Source organism: Pristis pectinata, chromosome 17 (genome assembly GCF_009764475.1).
Source record: "Pristis pectinata isolate sPriPec2 chromosome 17, sPriPec2.1.pri, whole genome shotgun sequence".
NCBI lineage: Eukaryota > Metazoa > Chordata > Chondrichthyes > Rhinopristiformes > Pristidae > Pristis > Pristis pectinata.
Genome location: NC_067421.1, coordinates 9976115 through 9983482, shown reverse-complemented (window position 1 = coordinate 9983482; position 7368 = coordinate 9976115). Strand labels below are relative to the sequence as shown.

The window sequence follows — 7368 nt, the reverse complement described above, 5'->3', positions numbered from 1 at the left end:
TTCCCACCCTCACACGAAACAGCTCGCACCAGAAATCAAAATCCAAGAACACAACTGGAAAATTGTGCAGCATTTCCATGTCTCCTCTCAACCAAGGCAGACTTCATGACGAAAATCTCAAGCAGTGCCTTTGTAGAGCCATGCACAGAATCCGGAAGATGATGTTCGAAGGTCAATACCTCTAACCTAAGTCTGCCCTGAAGTTCTACAGCAGCAATGGCGCGTTCCCGAATATTTCAACGACAAGAACACTGCAGAGCTAAGTTTCTCCCAACTCCAGTCAATCAATTTCAATGGACGTGTCTGTTGAGAGGATGAGTTCGACATCCTTGCTGGCTTTTGCAGTGAAACGTATGAAACGATGGGCCTTGCAACAAACTCCTGTAGGGCAATTGTCCTTCTCCTCCTCACTGCCTCTACTGAACAATATGACCCTCCTGTGGTCGACTGTGGTTGAGAGAGCTCTCACCCTTATCTCTGCCATTTCCCGCAACTTCGCTCTCACCCCCACCCCTCCTAAACCCTACAGGGATAGGGTCCCCTTGTCCTCACATGTCATCCAACCAGCCTACGTATCCAACACGTCATTCTCCGCCACTTCCGTCATCTCCAACAGGACCCAACCACCAAATGTATCTTCTCCTCCCCACCCCTTTCTGTCTTTCGAAGGGACTGTTCGATCCGCCACTCCCAAGTTCACTCCTCCAAACCCCCCACCCCACACCCATCCCGCTCCCACGTCGGATAATTTCCACAGCCCCCGTCATGTGCAACTCCTGCCCCTACACCATCTCCATCACCTCCACCCAGCGACCCAAACATTCCTTTCAGGTGAGACGGAGATTCACCTGCACCTCCCTTAATATCATCTACTGCATTCCGTGCTCCAAGTGTGGCCTCCTCTACATTAGTCAGACCAAACGCAGACTAGGTGACAGTTTCGCAGTACACCTGCGCTCTGTCGTTAACGGCGATCTGCATCTCCCCGTTGCAAGTCACTGGAACTCCCCCTCCCACTCTATCTCTGATGTGACAGTCCTTGGTCTCCTCCACTGCCAGGAGAATTCAAAGCTCAAACTGGAGGAACAGCACCTCATTTTCGTCTCGGAACCTTGCAGCCTAACAGCATGAACATTGAATTCTCCCATTTTGAATGTGTTGTTTAGGTAATCCCCTCCCACCTTCCAAACAGCACCTCCCCCAATGCTTCGTCTCTTCTCCCTCACCTGACTTCCTTTTTCTACTTTTTTTTCTTTCTCACCTTACCTATGACCCATCCCCCGGTGGAACTGCTCTCCCGTCCTCCACAGCACCTTCCTATCACTATTTCTTACCTGTATCTACCTATCAGCACCTTGTGCCCACCCGCCTCCCCTCTTTTGTCCACCTATCACTGATTTGTTTTTTCCTCCTATATATTGGGCTTCTCCTTTTCCTATCTTCAGTCCTGAAGAAGGGTCCTGGCCCGAAAATTTGACCGCCTGCTTTTCTCCACGGATGCTGCCCACCCTAAGTTCCTACAGCATCATTGTGTTTTTCACACTCTCTCACTATCCCCCTCTCGTCAAAAATCAAAACTCATGAACACACCTTGGAAATTGTGGCTCACTTTCAGTGACGAAACTTGCGGGCTGCCCCAGAACGCTACGCAAAAAAAAGATATGTTTCACTGTGTGTTTCTATGTACATGTGACTAATAAAGGTCTTAATCTTAATCGTAATATCTCCGGAGTTACCTCTGAACAAAGGCAACATTTGATGACGATATACCACAAGTGGTGGTTTTGGAGTGCAATGCACAAAGTGGGTAAAATGATACTCGAAGGTCATCATGCTTAGCAAACTCTGTTGGAAGCTCTGTGTAGGTGTGTGTGAGTTGGCGGTGGCAGGTGTGCCACTACTGGTGGCCATATCCTACTCAGATCCAAGATGAAACTGCTGAGGCAAGCACTGTACTCTGAGGTCCACCATAGCGAGAGATTTCCAGGACAGCAAAGATGTTTCAAGGACATTCTCAAATTCCCTTTGATAAAAATGTAATGTCCTCACTTGCTGGTGGATATCCCTGGATTCTGACCACTCAAAATTGAGATGCAGCCTCCAGGAAGGCACTGAGTACCTTGAGTCCCTACGACGGAAGTTCAAGCCATGAGCAAACAACAAAGGAGCACACATCATCGTCCGCACACAGGTGTCCTTGGAGAGGGAGCACGCTGTCTCCGTGGGCACCCTGGTTGAGTTCTGCACTCGGTGGGCCCCTTGGGATCGTGTGTGTCGTGGACGGTGAGAATGCGATTCTTCTCTGAAGTGTTGAATATGCGTTTAGCGGGTGTTAGTTCGCGTTATTCGTTCTGTAGTTTGCATAGTTTTTCTTCTACTCTCTGTATTAGTTGCAGTATTTTTGACACTGGATGTCCTTTTGTAGTGCTTTTAGCAAATAAACGTTTGTAAAAAAAAAGGAGCACACATCATTCCAAAGAAATCTCAGCACCCACAGAAGTGGAGTGAAAGGAAGACAAATCTACTTTGAGGCATTACTTAAGGTGAAAAAAAAGATTCGGTCTAGAGTTCGCGACCGGAGTATGTAAGTGTAAATTAAATAAGTTTGGGGATCCAAGTTACAGTGATACAGGAGGTTTAGTCTTTAACATTGCCACGGTTGTATGGATGGCAGCCCAAGGTAGCTTTAAGTTCAATGTCGCTATGACTAAGAACAAGGAAGCCTGCGTTGAATAAGTAGTGCCAGAATTAAAATCATTTTCTTGTCTTCGGAGAGGTATTTGACGTGAGAGTGACGTGAAACAAAACATTTCGTCCGCCCAGGAACTGATTCCATAGAAGGAGCTTGGAGTGAACTTCACCTGGGAGAAGTTTGGGAATTCGGTTTGAAATTAAAATTCAGAACCTTAGTGATAATGATCTCTGTCTTGTTATCTGCGCCATGCAGAAGTTCACCGTGGAACAGAGGCGAATGTGTCATTCAAGTTATGGCGTGGGACACCAGGATTCAGCAATACTTCTGGGGAACGTAGATTTATTTCATTGGTCCAATCTCCACTTGCTCCATGCTGGGACCATAAGTCTTCTGATCAGGTAAGTGGAGCTGTGTGTAGGGATCAAGGAAATAGGGAGAGTAGGGTGTCAATACAGGAGAAAAATACATTCTTTACCACGAAATGTCAACGTACTAACTTAAGCGACAGGAATGCAATGAATTTAAAGCTGATATTGCATCAGCTATGTCTGGATAGACTGTGATAAATACATTAAATAATTTGTAGACAACAATTGAGATAAATTACTTGATTTATTGAAAATGATAGTTCAGAATAGAGATGGGAATAAATTAATGGCTACTTCTGCCAGTTAACAGGCCTTAACTCTCTCTCTCTCTCTCTCTCTCTCTCTCTGCTCTGTGTGTGTGTGTGTGTGTGTGTGTGTGTGTGTGTGTGTGTGTGTGTGTGTGTGTGTGTGTGTGTGTGTGTGTGTGTGTGTGTGTGTGTGTGTGTGTGCACCCCCACCTCTCTCTTTCCCTTTCTCTCACACCTGGTCTGCATGCATGTGATCCATATGAAGCTGTTTTACATTCTTCGTAATTTTCTGGAGAAATCGCCTCTGTTTTATTGAGAATCTTATTGTTGCCAATTGTATGATACATCTGCCAGGCAATTTCATGCCCCATTCCAACTGGTGCGGGGAGTGTAAGGTGGAGATGAGACAATCTATCATTTTGTAAAATCTTGCTGTTCTATTGTAAGTTAATGGAGCTCCTGGTAAATTTCAGTCCTGCAGGTTTCACAGTTTCTTTATTTTTGTAACATTGAACGTTACGACCCTCCAACCCAAATACCAACATACAAGTAATTAACAAATCATTTCATGCAAGTTTTGGGGGAGCGCGCCCGGACAGGGAAGGTCTAATGATAAGTCATTAACCTGAAAAGTCAACTCATTTTCCCACTTCACAGACGGCGCTGGATATGCCGAATGTTTCCAGCAGTTTCATATCATATCTGCGATTCTCCTTGGTACTAAGACCAAGTTGCCACGCATCCTTCACAGGGATGTTTAGCTGGATGGAAGCAGTCCATTTTGACAGGGCATATATCGGAGCTGTACTGCACACCGACTGTCATCAACAACTGCCTCCGGCTCCGGAGAGCGCATTGTACAGCTGGACCAGTGGCAGAGGCTCCCTACTGCTGGAAGATTGTGATTCTTTGTCGAAATTGTGCTAAAATCATTTTCGGTACCTCAAAGCGAGGGGGAAAAAACAACACTATTTAGGTCATTATCGTTTCGGTCATAAAAAAACAAAGGGAAACAGCATTTCACGTGATCCGTTCGTGCATTTTACTCAACGGCTGCAAAGAAGACCGAGGTTACGTCAGAGATATCGGTGCCTTTGGTTGACGTTATTCAATGCACAGAAGCAAGATTCATTCATCTTGAGGCTTCAGTCAACAACTACAATCTTTCAACAGAACTGCATTTAAAGTGAAAAGGTCAAACTATTCAAAGTTTCTACGTCAAACCACATTTCTTTATTACACCTCCGAAGTCCAATACATTTCTACTTTGTTGCCACATGAAATAACTGAATGGTTATAAACAAAATTTGTCAGCTCAGCTCACAACTTTCCGATATCAGATACAGCTCGATCGCGCTATGTTTTCCTTAATCGGGTTTGCCTGACTCTCGTGCTTAACTACACAGGAGTAAAGTTCGTGTGTTTTCCAGTCTAGGGCTGGGAGAGTCAGGTAACTGCTCGTACTGAATGTGTTGTCCGTTTCCTGTTGGATAGGGCTGGTCTCAACGCCATTCTTTCTGGCGCTGACGTCAACGCTCACAGCGCCCGGATTAAACCTGTTCACCAAACACACCAGTGTGGCGGTACCCTTTGCCTTAACTTCATCCGCTGAAGGCGGCATAACGGTCACGACAGGTGCCAGAGGTTCTGTTTAAAAAGAGGTCACGGTTAACATATGTCGTTGCGATAACATATTTCTTCAAAATGTTATTGGTATCACACTGATCTATTCACTTTAAGAAATATATTGTTTTTCTATGAAGCATTTTCAAACCATTATATCCACAGAGTCTAAAAATCAAAGCCGGATGAATAGCGGGCTGAATAATCTCCATGAACGTTGGTAACATAGATCCTGACTCTGTAGTTTTACAAAAATGTATATGTTATTTTGTATATGATCCCCCACTTTTACTTCCGTTGGCCTCTGTTTCAATAAAAATCAGCAGACATACACGATTCGCGGTCGCGAGATCTATATGAACGAATTGAAACTTATTTTATCGTGTGAACACCCTTTACTGAGAGGAGAGACCGATGTTATTTAAAGAGCGCAGGAACATAAGGACATGAGTCTTCTGGACGCCTTAGTCACCGATTCTCGAAATGCCGCTCTGTGCTTTAAAAATCTAATTTCTGGAGTAAAACTGCGAAACCTGCTCTTTCATTATTTGGGGAGAAAAGTAGTTACTCTTAAACAATTCAACCGGAATCACGACGATGTTGAATTACACCGATGGTAAACTCCCGTTATCCAAGTAATTTACTTTCAGATCTGGACGTTATTATCATTTTTTTAAATGTCGCTGCAGCCCGTGGTAACGTCCGCAGCTGATTTCACTAACCAAATTCCATGCAACGAGAGTACAAGGACGTGTAATTGTATATCATTCCCCAACTGCATGATGATTTCAACATTACTAAGAAATTTCACTATACGCATCAGGAAGCACGCGATCCCCAACGGAAAGGGAATGAGATTAAACATTGGATAATTCCATCACATTCCTTCCGTTAAAGTTCATCGAGTGCGGGTGATATAACTGAATAAATCTGCGAAGATCAAATACCATCAGGCATGGAATTACAGCTGTGGGATTTCAAATCTAATATCGAATCTTTAATGTTGGAACAGCTTAGACCTGAGCTTCCATGATTGCTTCGAATTGGATTTGAGGTAGAAATGTGGTTCTGGTGTGCAAGACCAATGCTGTGAAATCTTTTAGTGATTCAAGAAATGCATACAACTCTTCAAACTGAATTTGAAACTCTTGTTTCAATATCAAACAAGGCAACGCTGAACAAATTGCTCCGTCTCAGCACGGCACGGCAAAGTGAGAACTCAATGCGGAAAAAGGAGCTCCGATGTAGCTGCAGTCCAAAGTGGGTTCGCTCATTCGAGAAGTCCAACGGAGCGCCGGAATTTTCATGAGAGAAAATCATTGTCGTTCTCTAAAATCTCACGGGAAACTATGAGCTGCCAATTTCAGTTATTTCTCTGAAATATGAGCAAGTGAGCCAAGACCGTGAGCAGAGGTGACTTTACAGCAGGAGCACTGCATTTGCACCTAAATACATTTAGAACAACAATGTAAATTTATAACTTATGTCTGTCATGTTTATAATGAACAATGCTGCTGCTGCAAAAAGCTAATTTTCCTGGCATTTATACCCTGTGTAAATATATGCCTACGACAAACTTGAACTTGAACTTGGCTTAGGATCAGGATATTTTACTTCCTGCCAATACCCAGCCTCGTTCCTTGGCCGAAGACAAAACCGCTCACCCACACAGCACAGTAATAGTCCGCAGCGTCCTCCGATTGAAAGTTAGGTATTGTGAATGTCGAGGTTATGCCTGATACTGAGAGGGAGAAACGGTCTGAAATTCCTGGACCATTGGCAACGGTTCCGGTACAATAGCGTATAAGAAGTCGGGGAGGGTTTCCAAGAATCTGCCGGTACCAGTACGCATAGCTGATGCCTGAACTGGAGCCAGCCAGGGTACAGGTTAATTGCACGTTCTGTCCCGGGGAGGCGGACTTAGAAGGAGGCTGATTGACTCAAATTTCCGCTTTTAAACCTGAAAAACACCAATATCAGAAACAAATAATGAAGAACGTTGAGGTATTTGAGATGTCAGAGAAAAGCTCAGAAGCAAATCCCATGTCCGGGAAAGAAAAATACTCACAAACTGCGCCAAACACCAATGCACTGACGACACGGATCCAGTAAAACATTTTATCTAACGGGTTAAAACGAGTTCCGGCACATTGACAGTTTCCAGGTGAAGTGGCGTCCAAACTCTCTCCGGCTCCTTTTATGAATCGTGTGTCGAGGTGTCACCGCCTGTTCCTTATTTATGCAAATCAATTGAACCAGATGCTCTTCGAAGCCAATCAGAAGTTGCCGGGTCTTTCCTGTGTCAAAATATTCCGCTACTACGAAGCATACCGGTCCTATTTTGGTATTTTGTCCTTCTAAATAGCTTAAGATTTTCTTAAGCATATCGGAAAATAAAAATAATTGGCTCGGTAGCTGTTTGTTTGAAAAAATC

The 7368-nt window shown here is 44.2% G+C and overlaps 1 pseudogene; it reads right to left on the bottom strand.

Annotated features, from left to right (window-relative positions):
• Positions 1–4647: 4647 nt before the first annotated feature.
• On the bottom strand, positions 4648–7051 carry LOC127579458 (immunoglobulin lambda-1 light chain-like; annotated as a pseudogene).
• Between the last annotated feature and the right edge of the window lie 317 nt (positions 7052–7368).